Raw genomic sequence first — 17,780 nt, 5'->3', positions numbered from 1 at the left:
CTTTGTTGTCATAATTAAAATAATAAAAAAAAAATAGTAAAAAAAAAAAAAAGAATCCCCTTGGAAACACCCCCCGGAACCCTGAGCCGAATTTGGAGAAGGAAGCTAAATTGAACTCTTGATTGGACATTGCCTTCTCCCCTACCCTACAGTCCAAACCCTAGCAACGCTAGAAACAAACTCAAAGATCCCCTTGGAAACCCTCCCGGAACCCTGAGCCGTATTTGGAAGAAGAAAATCTTGATTGGACTTTGCCTTGCCCCTACAGCCCAAACCCCATAAAAACCCTCTGTCTCTTGACATGATCGCAGCCCTGGCTAGTCAGTCAACAAACCTGCCCTTGCTAATTGCATCCTTGGAGTGGTCGTGGTCTCTAATTGAGTGGTGGGCCAGCACGGACCCTAACACCAATGCACATCAAGCCAGCCAGGCCCACCGCAGATTGGGCCCAAGTGCCCAAAGGGCTGAGCTAGCAGAGGGGGACCAGGTCTCAATTTGGGGCTCCTTACAAAATCTTGTAGTTTCAACTGCTGAGCTGCAGAGAAGAGTGACAATGTGAAGATTGGATGAAATGAAGTCGATTTAGATTTTTCGGAGAATTAGAAAAACAGAGTCTGGAGTGGGGGAAAAAAGGAAAAAAAAAAACTATCCTGTTTCCGCCCGGTTTCGAACCAGGGACCTTTCGCGTGTGAGGCGAACGTGATAACCACTACACTACGGAAACCTCCATGTTGACCGCTTTCACCTCCTTCATGGAGAAAGTCAACACTCAGTGGGACGTTGACTAGTAGGATGCTCTTGGATCTATCTGGTTTTTCACCCTGCCTGCTCTTCTGAGTCTTTTTCTTGGCGAAAACCCAATTGGCTGCTTTCTTCTGTGCCTAAGGCTGGGTACCCCGCTCTCATAGCTTCCCTTTGCACCCACTGCTTAACTCCTCTTTTCAGCTCCCACCGAGCACTGTCAGGCCTAGATTTCTATCCCCTCATATGGACAGGGAGGCTGGGAGCCGAGAAGGATAAGCTGGGGACACTGATAGAGGGATTGATGCTGGGACACTGGATACCTCAAAATCAATCATGAATAATTTTATGATTCACTCTAATTCAATTAAAATTTTTTTTATTTGCTTTAAACATGCATGGGCTGAAGAGGGTATAGTTTGATCCTCGGCATCATCTAAGCTATGGCTCCTTTATTAAGCCCTGCTGGAGTAACTGGCTGTGGCCCCAAAGCTAAAAAATAAAATAAATAGATTACCTAAATAAATTAATATGCAAGCGTCCCGATCAAGTGTGGTCAAGTGTAGTTACCCCAATAGCAGAATTTTTAGAAATGAAGGGAAGGAATTAAATAAAATAATAAGAATTAGAAATAACATTGAGAACATTCCAGATATAGACTCTACCAAGACCAAACTTAGCTTCATCGTAACTTAGTATAAGGTGAGATGAGCAAAATTCAACGGCTACGGACCACTTTTGTGTAGCTTTTTTATTTTAACATTCCCAAAACAAGCAATCAAACAAACAAACAAAACAAAAAAAAAAACCCAAAAGCTTCTAGAGTCATTTTTTTTCCTTCTGCGTGAAAGGCAAACACCTTACCTCCATGCTATCTCTCAGGCCCCTAGATTGACTTTTAAATCCAATTTTTCCCCTCCACTACCATGGAAATTGTGAAAATCAACACTTCTTATTGATATAGTAACTGGAATTGAACACTAAGAACACTTTTCCTTCAATTTAAAAAATGTTAGCAGTCAACCTCTTTAAAAATTTCTGTGCACCACGTAGACTTTCTTCTTCTTGTGGATCTTCAGGCTGTGGAAGTTCTGAACCACCCAGTAAATGGTGCTAGAGCTCACGTTTGCTGCCCTGCTAGTAGTGTTTTCAAGCCTGTTTTCAAACCTGGCAATAGTCTCTAACACTCTATAGAGGCAGTGAAGTCACACAGTTGAGAAAACAGAAGTGCTTTAGATTAAGAAGAAAAAGTAAGAGCAAATGTAATTCTAGTCCCCATGAACTCTACATGGTTCAGAGATGGCATCTAAAATCATGTCTAAAACATAGTTCCCTGTTCTTCCCTAATGCACTGTTATATGCAGGCTCATCATTACAGTCAGCAGCTCCATCCATTCTTTCAGATTTTAGAAGAAAAAAGTCATGAAAATCCTTAGGCATTTTCATTCTGGTTTTCTGCAATCCTTGCATCTATTGTCTCAAGATTATCTCTGTTGTGTCCTTAAACTCTATCCAGAATGCGACAGACTACTTCTCATTCCTTCGAAATCATTTACTATGCATGATGAAAGGGACCTAAATTTCTTGACTTCTATCCTTCTCTCCTCTCTAGCTGGCATGGGGGCACCTTTATCAAAACACACATCAAATAAAATCACCCCTTAAAAAGGAAGAATATTAAATATGAAGGGCATAAATAGTTTTCCAGAAAACATTCAGGATTACGAATAAATATTTGACTTGGAAGGTTCCCAATGCACATCAAGCCAGCCAGGCCCACCGCAGATTGGGCCCAAGTGCCCAAAGGGCTGAGCTAGCAGAGGGGGGGACCAGGTCTCAGTTTGGGGTTCCTTAGAAAATCTTGTAGCTTCAACTGCTGAGCTGCAGAGAAGAGTGACAATGTGAAGCTTGGATGAAATGAAGTCGATTTAGATTTTTTCTGAGAACTAAAAAACAAAAACAAAAACAAAAAACAAAAAAACAAGAGTATGGAGAGGGGGAAAAAAGAAAAAGAGGAACAAGCATGTTTCCACCCGGTTTCGAACCGGGGACCTTTCGCGTGTTAGGCGAACGTGATAACCACTACACTACGGAAACCTCCACGCTAACTGCTTTCACCTCCTTGATGGGGAAAGTCAACACTCAGTGGGACGATGCTCTTTCATCTACCTGGTTTTTCACCCTGCGTGCTCTTCTGAGTCTTTCTCTTGTTGCAAAGCCCTAATTGGCTGCTTTCTTCTGCTACCCTAAGGCTGGGTACCCCGCTCTGATAGCACCCCCTTGTACCCACCGCTTATGTCCTCACTTCAGCTCCCACCGAGCACTGTCAGGCCTAGATTTCCATCCCCTCGCTATGGACTGGGAGGTTGGGTGGTGGGAGGGATAAACCGGGGACCCTGGTGGAGGGATTGGTGCTGGGACACTGTGACACCTCAAAATCAATCATGGATAACTTTATGATTCACTCTAATTCAATTAATTTTTTTTAGTTTGCTAAGGGAAGGAATTCAATAAAATAATAAGAATTAGAGATAACATTGAGAACATTCCAGATAGATTCTACCAAGACCAAGCTTAGCTTAATTGTAACTTAGTATTAGGTGAGATGAACAAAGTTTAACGGCTACCGGGATGGCCGAGTGGTTAAGGCGTTGGACTTAAGATCCAATGGACGGTTGTCCGCGTGGGTTCGAACCCCACTCCCGGTACGAAGGTCTCCTAATTGTTTTTACTTTGAAATAACCCGTCGGGGAAAACTGTTAAATTGCCAACGGTTGGAATGTTGATCTGATTATTGGTTAGTCCTTCTGTTTCTTTAAGAAATTCTCCTAGGAATTTGCATTTTAGGTATTCGTTCGGTTTTGTCTTTGAAATAAACTAATATTTCACGTTTCAATTTTAATCTTGTCTTATCATTTATCTGACTTTTTTTCTTTTTTCTTTTTTTCCTTTTTTTGATTTTGATTTTTATTTTATTTTTTTATTATCTGACTTTCATAAGACAATCTTTAGTGTTTTACTTTGGTTTTCTCTATACAGCTTTTATATATATATATTTATATATATTTAATATATACAGCTTTTTTTTTTATCAAATTCTATCTTCAAATGCTACTATGATCATACTTGTGTAGTGTGAGAAGTTTTCAACTGTTTATTCCCCTTACGTATGGTGGGTCAATTAGACTTTTTGCTTTTACTTGAGCTTCACTCATCACTACTACTTTTATTTAGGCAATTATTCTTTAAATATGAATTGTGTTCTGTAATGATATAAATTATTTAGGAGGTTGATTACAACTGGGAAGATGTATTCTTTATTCATACTTACTCTGTAACCATTTCTATGGCTATTCCTTCCTTTCTTTCTAATGCCTTAGACTCTCATTTCTTCTTTCTGAAAAATAATTTGTCCCTTTCTTTTTAAAAAAAACAATGTATTATATTGTATATGTAATATAGAGCTCTTTCCCTTCTCTTATTTTCCCTCCTTTCACCTCTCCTCTTTTCTAAAAAAAAATCTATCTATGCATTTATTTATTTATCTGACCTCCTTCCAACACACTCATAGGTAGATACAGAGTTTTCCATGAATGTTCCACCCCTAGCCCTCCTGGGTTCCTTGGCATAATAAGCATGTCTCTATTTTTAGTCTCCACCCCTGTTTCATGATATTTATTGCAGTTAAAAACAAAAATCCCAGGTTCTCTCAAACTGAAATTTATCTAGAAAGTTTTCCTGAGTTACACCTTCTGATTTCTTTTTTTTTTTTTTTTTGGTTTTTGGGCCACACCCGGCGGTGCTCAGGGGTTACTCCTGGCTGTCTGCTCAGAAATAGCTCCTGGCAGGCTCAGGGGACCATATGGGACACCGGGATTCGAACCAACCACCTTTGGTCCTGGATCGGCTGCTTGCAAGGCAAACACCGCTGTGCTATCTCTCCGGGCCCACCTTCTGATTTCTTTCTTTAAAAATATAATTATAATAGTTTAAGTCTTGAGAAACTTCCGTTTTTTTATTTTAATTATTTTATAAAATTATTTAGCATTCTTTTATTTTTTTGACTCTTTAAAACTCATTTTTGATAGCAATATAAAAATATGCAATATGCTATAAAGTCACAAATAGGAAAACAGTAGGAAAAAATTACATCCTGTTGCTTTTGAAATTACATGGCAAGCCCATATAACTTATATATGGGCCCATATAATCTATATAAATCAAGACAACGTGTGTCATATTATAGCTTGTGATGCTCTCATATGTCACTCATAGAGCATATGTTCAAGTGATTTTCTGTAGAAAAGAACGTCAAAAAATGTTCACTTAGTTAACTCGCAATTGAGGGATAATGAATCATCTTCAATCTTTTGAAAAGAGAATATTTTTAAAATAATAGAAGTAATAGTCAATGTAAATTATTTGAGAAAAAGGAAAGATAGAATTAATATTGCCATCAATCCTATATAGTTCTGTCCTCAAAGATGAACATAATGTGCAACGTAATCCAGTCCAAGTAAGTGATTCAGTAAATTATGGGACTCAAAGATCAAGAAATAATTTTAGGGGCCCGGAGAGCTAGCACAGCGGTGTTTGCCTTGCAAGCAGCTGATCTAGGACCAAAGGTGGTTGGTTCGAATCCCAGTGTCCCATATTGTCCCGTCCCATCCCCACCCCCGTCTGCCCCCCCCCCGCCCTCCCCTCCCCCCCCCCCCCCCCCCCCCCCCCCCGTGCCTGCCAAGAGCTATTTCTGAGCAGACAGCCAGGAGTAACCCCTGAGCAATGCCGGGTGTGGTTCAAAAACCAAAAAAAAAAAAAAAAAAAAAAAAGAAAAGAAATAATTTTAACCTAGTCTAATAAAGTTATTATGTTTAAATTTTTTATGTACTCTTCATATATATTCTAATATTATATTTAACAATTTACTTATATGAATGTACAAACCCATTTGTCATATTTGCTGATATGCGTGTGTATATAAAAATAATTTTTAACTTACATGAAACAGAAATGTTTAGCAGAGGACTGATATTTTGATGGTGAACTAGATCATATCCACATTCAGTCTCCAATGAGAAATCATATAACATTTTTCTAGGTTCAGGTCTGCTAGAAAAGTACGATTTTATTTTTTACTGGCCTATAAATATCTTAATTTTGACTACATTTTTGTAAAACTAGGATGGAGAATTTAAAATTTGGGGGGGTCTGAGTTGATGAATATATAACACATAATTAATAACTTTTTAATGTTATCCATTCTCTTTTAGCATCTCTAATTTCTGGTGCTAAGTCTACTGTGGTTTTGTCTTTTTTCAGCGAATAAGGGATATGTTTTAGCTTTTGGCTATCTTCTTTCTCTCTCCCATTTCAGCAGCTTAAACATGATATAAATAGACCTGTATATGTATATGTATATGTAATATATAGCTCTATTAATAGTCCACTTGATATTCTCTAAACTCGGAACTATGGCTAATACACATTATTTGTGGAAAAACACTCTGCCATTATTCTGAAATGCTTTCCCCTTTCTCCTCCCTTTCCCCATCCTTTTTCCTTCTCTTCATCTTCTGGGATTCTAATTACTAGTAGTATAGACCATTCGACATTGACCTCATAAATACCTTCATGCTTTCTATTTTCTGAGTCCTTAAACTTGTGTGGCTTCTATTGATCTCCTTTCAAGTGTATCCCTCCTTTCCTCCATCCTGTAGTGTCTCCCAGTTAGCCAAGTAAATGCTTAAAATTAAAAAAAAGAAAAAAGAAAAATTGGGGCCGGCAAGGTGGTGCTAGAGGTAAGGTGTCTGCCTTGCGAGCTCTAGCAAGGAAGGACCACAGTTCAATCTTAGCCAAGAAGAGTTAATCCCTGAGCATCAAAAAAAAAAAAAAAGGAAAATTGTAACAAGCCTTTTTAACTTGAAAGGTAGTGATCGGAGCAGCTTTGTCTTTCAGTTTCCTACAAACTCCTGAAATTTATCATATGTGCATGTGTGACATGCCAACATTTTCACTAGTGCCTAGAACACAACAGTATAATATTTTAAATTCCCTTTCTGGTAGTTTCAGCAGGTGGGACCATCTGATTTCATTCACCTTACTGCTTTTTGATTTAACAATGCATTTTTCCTTCTGATTTTTATGAAAATTTCATCTTTTTTTCATCAGCTACTGGACCTAGTCTGCAGATCTGTAAATACAGAGATACTGGACACTTATGTGTAGAAATGGCCACGTCACTTTTACTAGGCTTCTATTATGGATGTTGAGTCCATTGAAATAGGCTTTAAGTGCATCTTCAAGGCAAACACAGCACTCTCCATACAAGTGGAAACAGATAAACAGATGGGACTATATTCAGCTAAGAAGCTTCTGCACCTCAAAGGATACAAAAGCCACCCACAGAATGGGAGAAACTATTCACCTCACACCGTCAGACAGGGGCTGATATCAAAAATATACAAAGCTCTGAAAGAACTCAACAAGAAAAAAAATCGAACCCCATCAAAAAATGGGGAGACCAAATGAACAGACAACTTCTCAAAGAAGAAATACAAATGGCCAAAAGGCAGATGAAAAATGTTGTACATCACTAATCATCAGGGAGATGCGAATCAAAACAACAATGAGGTACCATATCATACCACAGAGACTGGCACACATCACAAAGATCAAGAACAATAAGTGCTGGTGGGGATGTGGAGAGAAAGGAACTCGCTCATTCACTGCTGGTGGGAATGCTCTCTAGTCCAGCCTTTATGAAAAACAATGTGGAGATTCCTCAAAAACCTGAAAATTGAGCTCCATATGATCCAGCTATACCACTCCTAGGAATATACCCTAGGAACACAAAAGTGCAATACAAAAATCCCTTCCTCACACCTATATTTATCACAGCACTATTTACAATAACCAGAGTTCGGAAATAACCAAGATGCCCTTCAACAGATGAACATAGCCGATGTGGCCACAAAATGAAACAAAAAAGAAGCCAACATCAGTTGATTTCTCATGTTTTGATAAAGAAAACTGAATGAAAAAGACGTGAAGATTTTGGTAAAGCAAAGGGTTAATTTATTTACGTTAACTACCAATTAAAACACTTTAGAGTTCCCTTAAAGTTCCCCTAAATGACATTCCCTTAAGATTTTTGTTAAAGAATTTTTTTTTTTTGAAGGATTGGAGACAGTACAATGGTAAGGCACTTGTCTTGCCCATGGCCTGCCTGGATTTAATCCTGGGTACCCCATGTGGCTCACTGACCAATACTAGGAATGATCCCTGAGAACTGATCCAGGAGAAAGCCCTGTGCACAGTCAAATGTGCTTCCACCCAAAATAATTCTGTTCTATTTTGGGGTTCACAAATGTGACTGAATTTCCCTCCAATTATTTATGCCCTTATTTCTATTGTTTTTACTTAAATATAAGAAGTGAATGTAAATGCTTCACTGATTTATGCATTCATTCTTCAGTTTCATTTTTTTCCTGATACACTTAGATATTAAAACTGGGTCATCAAGAATTAGTGTTTCATAGGATTTTAAATTTTGGTATCTTGAAAAAAAAAAAGCCACCCTGGAGTTATCAATTCTGTTTGTCATCACACTTCTCATCAAAATATCTCTAACTACGAAGGAAAAAAATCATTTCACTTTCAGGAATAATGTCTGAATTTTCTTTCAGAACAAAAAGAAGAGCTCAACCTTTCAAATTAGTCCAAATGGAAGCAAGAATTCATAAAGGTAAATATTTTGAGAACCAGAATCACATAGAAATTTAGGTGTGCGGTGGTGTATGATGGAATGAAAGAATATCATTTATCATCACATAAACGAACTGGCTTTATTTTGAGGATCAACGCAGGTGAAGTTGGCAGGCATAAACAGTATTTATACAGGGGAAGCTCCCTTCTCAGAGAAGCACAAGTTTGATCCTGTATCTAGACGTGCTTTGGTACTTGGTCTCTGTCTCGATTTTCTCCCTTTTCCATAATAATTTGAAAAGGAGCCAGGCCATTTGCAAAGTGAATGTCTGTGGCTCCCACCAACCGGGGAAATTCTAGTATAAGACTGAATTTTTAGTTACCTGTCATTGGCATCTGTGGCTGCTTGCTAGTGAAACCAGATTTCACTCTAAAGCAAGAATCTATCCTGATCCCTCAATTGCCATGTTGGAGTCGGTGTGGATCGTCTGATCTGACACAGCTGAATAATTCAGAGATGCCTGAGCAGCAGAATGTCAGAGCAGAAAGACAGGGTGTACAGGCAGATGTGGGGAGCAATCAGGAAGGAGCTCAGGATGGGCGACCTGCCTTCATTGTGATTTACTGATGGAATAATAAAAACCGGATTATCGCTGCGGGAAAACACCAAGTCACGCTGTGAGCAGGATTTGAACCTGCGCGGGGAGTCCCCATTGGATTTCGAGTCCAACGCCTTAACCACTCGGCCATCACAGCTTAGCGTGAGTTGTCGCTGGCCAATCATTGAAGAGCCATATATATATATATATATATATATATATATATATATATATATTTATGTGGTCCAACATATACATACACATATCTACATATTATGGGGAGGGGACTTTTGCTGCATGTAGTCAATTAGAAAGTGAGCTACAAGCAAAAAGGAGGTCACCTCATCTCACCAGATGTCACTACTTCCTGATGAGATATCAAAGTTGCATTTCACTCAGTTAAAGAGCTGATCTTCCTCTGAGATGAAACTCATTAGGAGCCCACAGCTTCCAGGGATTAAGCATGAAGAATAGTAGCACTCAGCAGGATTGGTAGCCACCAATGTTATTCTGTGTGTGTTATTCTGAATGTGTGTTATTCTACACGGATAATAACAAGATACCTGAAATAGCAGGGTCCACTGATCCCTCCTAAACCACATCATCCTCCAAGACCCATTTGTCTCAATTCATTTCTCTTCCATGGTTGAATATTAGTGAGTTTGCATAGATATCCGATGGGACCCACTTTCCTGCATCTGGAAAAAACTTGAAAGTTTTTGGTTGGGATCTTGATCTCTGTCGCCTGCCCTGAATGTAGTAATTAGTTTTGGCTTGTTACTGTCTTTGAGGAAATTCCAGTGGCTCCCACTTGGCCTTTTATATCTGACTTGCCCTTAGAGGAACAATATAGAACTTTCTATATTGAACAATATGGAACTTTATATTAAATATAGAACAAAATAGAACTTTTACAGGAACTTTCTGTTACAGGAACAATATAGAGATTCAATCTCGATTTGGAGAAATAACCACACAAGGGAGTCAGGGACTCACCAGGCCCAGATCAAAATAGACCAGAGGCAAAACTTCGCTGCTTGTCCCTTTGCCTGTTCACAATGGTTATGTTTGTATTCCTAGGAATTAATACCAGTTCCTAGTCATTGCCTAATAAATAATCCTTGAAAAGTTTCACTATTTTCTTCCTTTTCCTGACTGCACGGTCCCTTCTGGGAAGGCTGGGAGGAATAATACTAGTAAAAATTGCAGGGAAGGGCAGGCAATGTGTTTTTGTTCTTTCTCAAGGGAATCTGGACTATTCACAAAATGGACTCAATTCTTGATAACACTTCTGATTTACTGATTAAGTTCTAGATCAAAGTTTCCTTAACGTGGGTTTCTGGTTCTTCCACTGGTCTGTAGTAAGTTCAAAGACTTACACCAGCTCCTGAGCTCAGGAAACTTAGTTCTATTTCTAGTTCTAGTTATTTTCTGCCATGAGTATCAGAGGGAATTGCACGAAGGTTGATAGCTCAGGAAGGTCTTGAAATCCAGTTCTCCCGGTGAGCTCACCATTTCATAATATATGTAAATCAAATCATTATGTATCCCTTCCATTTATACAGTGCTGCCAGTTAGGTAAATGCCCTAAATTGGTGAAAACCCATAAGTAAAAGCATCATTGATTTACACACATGAATTTACATGATTTACACACATTCTTCAGAATGTTGTTTGAAGGTTTTCCAAGTTTGGATTCTTTGCAAGAATCGGGATCACAGGCTTTTAGATAATCCAGAGTAAATGTTGTTCTAACTGGAAATGCTGTGCGTACTATTTTTAGACAGAATATTTGCTCTCACCCACGTCTGCCAATTGCTAGAAAGATAAATACATTTAAGAATAAATAGCAATAGTGACTCTAAATATTCTTTCTTAGTCTTATATTTTCATACCATAATATGTAAGAAAAAAAGGAAGCACTAACAGTAAAAGTAGCCCAAATAAACATGGAGAAGAAATCATAAAGCTATTGAAAGCAGTGAAGATCTCAAAAAAAAAAAATATCAGTGATGCTCTGCAAGGGTGATCAAGGAGAAACTGAGCTAACTGAGGAAAATAACCCAGGGGAGGCTATGCTGGGACGATCACCCTTCCTTGGTCAATGAAGATCGCCTTCCATTGTGTGATGATGGTGTTAGGGTCCGAGTTGACACCCTTGTCGATGCTAAGAGTCAGAGACCACCTCTGATAATGCAAGGTGCAAAAGGGAGTGTATTCGGCAAGCTGAGGTCCCACCTCATCCAAATAAGAGATTCCTGGCAAGGAACCCAAGTCAAATCTTCAAGCAGTAACAGTACAATCATTTCATTGTATAGAAGTCTTAATTAATCACTGATTTTTTCTGGCTCAACTTTGGTTGTCTAGGGATACTCTGATCCAAACTGTGGTTGTCAAGGGAACCTTTATCAAATAGAACCTTCCAAAAATCACTCAACCCCTTAATTCCTTATTCTTGGTCCCAGCTTTGGCTTAGTTCTGAATTAACTCTCAGGAAGAAGTGCTTCACTGGGGTAAGTGATTAAACGTAGGGGGTCTTGGTTCTTACAATAGGACTTAGACCACACCCAGAGAAAATTTCTATGAAGCCAGAATATTTTGAAAGCGAGGAAAAATGGACATCGCAAAACCAATGATCTAGTGTTGATGGTCTAACTAACAAGTCAAAACTTTTCTCCAAGGGCCTAATACTTAAAAAAAAAAAGTGTATTTGCTTTGATTTTCAGAAACTCTGAAACTCACTAAATCATTGTCTGGGGCTCTTTAATATTAAGTTAGTAGAATTAGAGTCTTGGGGGATGCTTTTGGATTTGCGTGGTGTGTAGTTTATTAATAGAAAAAAGAGATAGATCACAATGATCAAAACATACTGGGGAAAAAAAAAAATCCAGGCTTTGTGGACACGATTTCTTCAGCTGCTCTTGGGCGTGCTGGCCGTGCAGCAGCAGTTTCCGTAGTGTAGTGGTTATCACGTTCGCCTCACACGCGAAAGGTCCCCGGTTCGAAACCGGGCGGAAACATGACTTAGCATTTTCCTATTTTTTCCCTTTGAAGACCTTAAACTTAGTCTCGATGGCCAGAAAGAGCTTCACGCACATCTCTCAGTCCCCCAGCTTTTACTAGGCCCCTGCAGTGGTTCCGGGCAGTGGGAGGGAGACCAACCCGGCTCCGGCCCTTCTAGGGGCCTAGTTTGCTCGGATAGGGAAAAATCAGGGTTTTATTTTTCCCCCAGGCAGAAAGACATTTAATTCATAGCAGCGGCAGAGTTTTCTCATTTTTGCACCAAAATATTAATTTTGCACGAAAATTGCACCAAAAATATTTAGTTTCTGTAAAGTGAGTCAATTTAAAGAGGTTTGAGTAAAATGTACACCCGCCGTGTGGCCGGTTAGCTCAGTTGGTTAGAGCGTGGTGCTAATAACGCCAAGGTCGCGGGTTCGATCCCCGTACGGGCCACTTGTGGGCTTGACTCTTTTATTCAGTCCCGTAAGGAAGTGGAAGTGATTGCTTGCAGCTTTCAGCAACAGATGGTTGAACTCGAATCTCTGTCAGGGCAACTTGATAAGATTTCAGATCAGATTTTTTTTTTTTCCCCTTTGAAATGTATTTGAGTCAGGCTGGGGAGCCCTCAAGCTCCATGTGAGCAAAAACGGGCTCTTTATGGAAGAGGGAAAGAAAGAGAAGCAGAAAGTAGTTTTTTTTTTTTACCCTGGAGAAATGACTGGAAGCAACAGTATTTTGATAAAGAGTAATGGAGGTTTTTTTGTGACCCTGAAACAAAACAAGCAAACTAAATACTTTAAGATATAACTGCAAGATTAATAAATAAATAAATATATATAACTGCAAATATCACTGATCACATTCTACTACTGTTATCTTAAAGCAATCATCACTAGCAGATAAAACAATACCAGGATTCTAATATCTAGATAGATTATATATAGATAATGAAGCATTTTTTTTCCTTTTTCTTTTTCTTCCTCCTCTGTGATAAGACCTTTTCATTTCCCTGCATCTCTTTCTCTGACTCCTTCTCTTCTAGCATCTCATTTCTTTTTGTTTGTTTTTGGGCCATACCCAGCTGTGCTCAGGTTTTACTCCTGGTCTTGCACTCTGGGATCATACCTGGTGGTGCTCAGAGGATTGAATATGTTTTGGCATTTCTACACCAATCCCACGATCAGTGTGACCTGTGACCTTCCCTCCATAAATGTCTCCAACTTCCCTTCTACCTCCCAGTCCACTCCCTTGGCAAGCACATAACCGATTGTTTTCTTATTGCTTGCTCCAATAAAGCTTAAAGGAATGGCAAATGGAATTACCATATAACAACTGAATCAAAGGACATTTGTGGCGATGGATTGCTAAATGATTTTAACTTACCTATGTCAATAGAGAAACATTATTTGATACAATATAATGCCTATTCTCATCTACATAAATAAGTTTTCAACTCTGGCATCTAGAATAAATTGCATTTAATTTTATTTTTTACTTGAATCTCAATTACTCAATTATCAATTCCTTGTGGTAATTATCAATTATCTCAATAATCAATTATCTGTGGTAATTGTTACATCTTTCCTGTCATCAATAAAACTTAAAAAACATTTTGTGATCATCTATTTCAGAGTTTCCATGAAACAGGTAAAAGCTACAAAAATAACATTTAGTAAAAGTGAAGAGAACTAAGAAAATTTAAAGGAGAAAATATGAATAGGCCTATAAGAGTACAAAATATTTTTTCATAAGAAAGGGTTATACTAATAATGAATTATAACATAGCAAACACTCAATCTAGTTAATTTTTAAAGATGATCTCATTTCACTAACCATCTATGAACTAGGCACAATACCATTAACAAGTAGAAAGTCTCAGTAGATCCATTCAAAATAAAATCCTTAGTTTTGGTTTGTTTTGCTTTGGTTTTTCAGCTCACCAGCAGTGTTCAGGGGTTAACTCCAGGCTCTGCACTCAGAGAGCACTTCTGGCTGTGCTCAAGGGGCCATATAGATTGTGGGGGATTGAACTTGGCTCAGCCATGTGCAAGGCAAGTGGCCTACCTGCTATACGACCAGCCTCCAAATGAAAAATTTATTTTTATTAATATCTTTAAGCACCATGATTACAAACATGTTTGTAGTTGGATTTTAGTTATAAAAAAGGATACCCCACCCCTTCACTGGTGGTATTGCTGGATCATATGGGAGCTCAATTTCGTTTTTTAAGGAATCTCCATATTTTTTTCCATAGAATGAACTAGACAGCATTCCCACCAGCAGTGAATGAGAGTTTCTTTCTAGCCACATTCCTGCCAGCACTGATTTTTCTTGTTCTTTGTGATGTGTGCCAGTCTCTGTGGTGTGAGATGGTATCTCATTGTTGTTTTGATTTGCATCTCCCTGATTATTAGTGATGTGGAAAGAAGTGAAAGATTTTTATAGTCAGCAAAAGTGCCAGATAAAATACCGTATTTTCTGGTGTATAAGACAACTGGGCGTATTAAGACGACCCCCTACTTTTACAGTTAAAACATAGGGGTAGGCCTATATTCACTGTATCAGACAGAACGTTCCTGTGCTGCAACTGTATGTACCACAGTGAGCCAATCACAATAAGCAAAGGTCCAAAGGTTCTACTGTCAATAGACTTCTTCTCTGACTCTGGCCTATCTGAGCAGGCTTTTGACAATGTAGATTCGGGTCCAGAACATTGTCTAATTTGCATGCATAAGAAGCCTGCTTGGATTGGCTGAGTCAGATAGGCAGTCCGAGCTGCCTTGCAGTGATTGGTGCAGGATCGAGTTGGAAAATTCGTTTTGTGGCAATATTCAGACAATTTTCGTTGAGCGGCATATTGACACATTTTTCGGGATATACTCGGCGTATAAGACGACCCCCGATTTTCGGTTGACTTTTTTTTGTTTCAAAAGTTGTCTTATACGCCGGAAAATACGGCAAGAGGGATGATTTCAGGCTTTGGGGAATGGAAACATAATTTGTGGCAGATTTTCTCAGCTGCCTTTGAAAATGAGAAAGATTTGACATCCATCAGCTGAGTTGAGAGGTTGAATCCAGAAGTCCTGGTAGCCTTAGCATAAGCACCTCCATTTGGGGTCTAAAGTTGTCTTTCTAACAGAAGGCCTCACTGTCTTCCCTGTACAGGCCAAGTTTGGATTGACTGACAGGGGAGGTTGACCAGCTCTTGGCTTTGTGTGTTTCACTTAACATTTCAGATAAGGAGGATTTGGGGGCCACTTGCTGATGTACATTGAGAACCTATTTGCCCCTTCCTGACTAAGTTTATATCAAGTGTAGGGCAGGTAGGACCCTTAATATTTAGGTAAGTATGATGAAATACTGCAGGACTAAAAGTTAGATGAAACTTGGGCGTCTGGGGAGGAAAAAGAACTTTTCTGCTATTTCTCTGAGCCCTGTAATGAGAATGATCAGTACAGAAAAACGTTTATTATTAATAACATGTTTAACTGTTACGTACACATAAAACATAGCTAGAAAACAGGCTTCCAGCTGATGGGGTGTTTTCCAGAAAGAGCAACACATTTGTATATGGTGGAGAAATCACAGGACCAGTAAAAATGTTTATACTTTCCCAGGGCTAAAGACTATTTTAGAATCTAGCTGATAAGGCCCAAGCTACTGGTCAAGTCCTGATTTTAGGTAAACAGAGAGAACAGGAAACTTCTTTGCATTTTTAATAGACAAGTGGTCTATTTTGGGGGTGTTATAATCTGCTACTCTTCATGGCCATCCTTCCCATCTCCCCTCACATTCCTGGCAGGGAACAGTTATAAATAAAACGAGGAAGAAAAAAATATTTGCTATTGAGTATAAAAAGAAATTCAGCATAAGACAGAACTACTGCCAGTAGGTGAAACGCAATGATACTTGGTTGACCAATCAGGACCTTGAAATCTCTTTAGATGAAAATGAGAGGTCAAACTAGAGTGTAGGTACTCTCAGAGCACTGTAGCCAAGGAACAATAATGCTAGTTAGAGTCAAGAACATGATCCATTTAGGATTCATTTCCTTAAAGACCTTTGAGCTCCAAAGGGCCTTTGGCCCACCTAATCTTCAGTAGCTTCTACCCAATATACAAATATCTTCAGGTTGTATGTACCAAGCATATGGCAAGAGTCTCAGATTCACCAAGGCTCTCTTGCTTGTTAACGGGAATAAGTTAGACTATAATAGTAATGAGGGAAAATATTAAGGTGGAGAAATCTGAGTTGGAATTTCAAGACCCAGTAAGAGATGCTACACTCCCCTACCAACATTTTATTTTTGCTCAATTTAGAGTTTATTTGGTCTTATCAAGACATCAGCAGACCCGTTACTTTTTTAGCAATTACAGAAACACCATTCTTTCAAGATATTTGACAATTGGAATAAACTCCTCAGTGCATCTGCAACATCCTGAAAACACAAAACTGAACAAGGAAGGCCCCGCTGGGATTCGAACCCAGGATCTCCTGTTTACTAGACAGGCGCTTTGACCAGCTAAGCCACAGGGCCCCCTTTAAAATTGCTAATCTATTAAATCACCTTTGTAAATTTTACTGTAAAAAAATTTTAAAAAATACAGTATTAGCTAGAAATCTACTGGCTTTTCAGGGCAGCGAGCATATGAGTGTTTCTACAGATTCGCAATGGCAACGTTATAAATCAAAAAGGAAAGGGAAGAAAATGCAGTCTTTGAAAAGAAAGGTTTTAAAAATGATTTCAAATGGAAATGAATGGAATTTCGATTTGAAGGTAACGATCGCCCTCTAGAGGAAATAGTGAGCATTGCAAAAGTGTTTTTCATTTAACCCAAATAAGTTCCCAACTGTTGTCACTAAAACACTTGAGCAGGTCACGGAGAGAGAACAGGCAATAAACAGCATTCTCGGCTTACAGTTCTGATCCTAGAGAGAGGTAAAAAAAAAAAAAAAAAAAAAAAGAAAATCAAGTGTTTTTCCCCCCTCCAATCCCAACAAAGTGGAAACAAGAGCTAATATCACTGTTAAGTCCAGGAGAATGATGCGGTTCAAAGACACCAAGACCACAGTCTCATGCAAAAGCAGGGGGTTTATTTTCTTACAAGCATATGCAGGGGCTGTGCTAGAATCCAGCATAAGCCAGAAACTGCCAGCCCTGAGCCATGAGCTTACTAGCTGTATATAGTATTTCAAACAATAGAAAGGTACAGTAGATTGATTTGCTTCAGGAAGAGTACATGACATCTGGCATTTGCTCAATCACATTTTTGCAAGGTTTAGGTGCAAGCTTACAGGGTTAACATGACCAGGTTAGAACCATGTCAGAACAGAAAGAAAGTTGAACTGTAACTGGGTCTACAAGTTCCCACAATTGTGAAGGGGGTAGGTTAGATAGGGCAGTCAGGGAACTCAGGGGAAATTTTTCCTTTACATCACGACTAATTTACAAATATCTCTTCTCCCCATTTGCCTTGCACATGATCCACCTAGGTTTGATCCCCAGGATCATATGTGGTTCCCAGCATCCTAACAGGAGCGATCCCCGAATGTAGAAACAAGAGTTAAGTCCTGAGCACCGCTAGGTGTGAGCCCAAAACACAAATAGAAATAAAAATCAAATAATTTTCCTTCTAACATCCTACCCAAATTCAAACAAAACAACAACTACTACCCTTTCTGTGAGCCTGCGATGATAGTTCATGGGTTCATGAAGTTAACCTAAAATTATCA

At 38.9% G+C, this 17,780-nt stretch overlaps 1 protein-coding gene and 7 non-coding genes across 8 annotated transcripts in view; 4 read left to right on the top strand and 4 right to left on the bottom strand.

Moving 5' to 3' along the window:
* Positions 1 to 17,780, top strand: part of LOC125996117 (histone H2A type 1-B) — a 949,462-nt gene that overhangs the window by 226,559 nt on the left and 705,123 nt on the right. The gene's annotated exons all lie outside the window — the stretch shown is intronic.
* On the bottom strand, positions 652 to 724 carry TRNAV-CAC (transfer RNA valine (anticodon CAC)). Its single transcript has one exon. It is a non-coding gene; the product is annotated as a tRNA-Val (tRNA).
* TRNAV-AAC (transfer RNA valine (anticodon AAC)) lies at positions 2,766 to 2,838 on the bottom strand. The gene has a single exon. It is a non-coding gene; the product is annotated as a tRNA-Val (tRNA).
* TRNAL-UAA (transfer RNA leucine (anticodon UAA)) lies at positions 3,367 to 3,449 on the top strand. Its single transcript has one exon. It is a non-coding gene; the product is annotated as a tRNA-Leu (tRNA).
* Positions 9,120 to 9,201, bottom strand: TRNAS-CGA (transfer RNA serine (anticodon CGA)). The gene has a single exon. It is a non-coding gene; the product is annotated as a tRNA-Ser (tRNA).
* Positions 11,992 to 12,064, top strand: TRNAV-CAC (transfer RNA valine (anticodon CAC)). Its single transcript has one exon. It is a non-coding gene; the product is annotated as a tRNA-Val (tRNA).
* Positions 12,427 to 12,500, top strand: TRNAI-AAU (transfer RNA isoleucine (anticodon AAU)). Its single transcript has one exon. It is a non-coding gene; the product is annotated as a tRNA-Ile (tRNA).
* Positions 16,511 to 16,584, bottom strand: TRNAT-AGU (transfer RNA threonine (anticodon AGU)). Its single transcript has one exon. It is a non-coding gene; the product is annotated as a tRNA-Thr (tRNA).

This window comes from Suncus etruscus, chromosome 18 (genome assembly GCF_024139225.1).
Source record: "Suncus etruscus isolate mSunEtr1 chromosome 18, mSunEtr1.pri.cur, whole genome shotgun sequence".
Classification (NCBI taxonomy): domain Eukaryota; kingdom Metazoa; phylum Chordata; class Mammalia; order Eulipotyphla; family Soricidae; genus Suncus; species Suncus etruscus.
The sequence above is the reverse complement of the archived record's forward strand: the minus strand, read 5'-3'. Positions and strand labels throughout refer to the sequence as shown.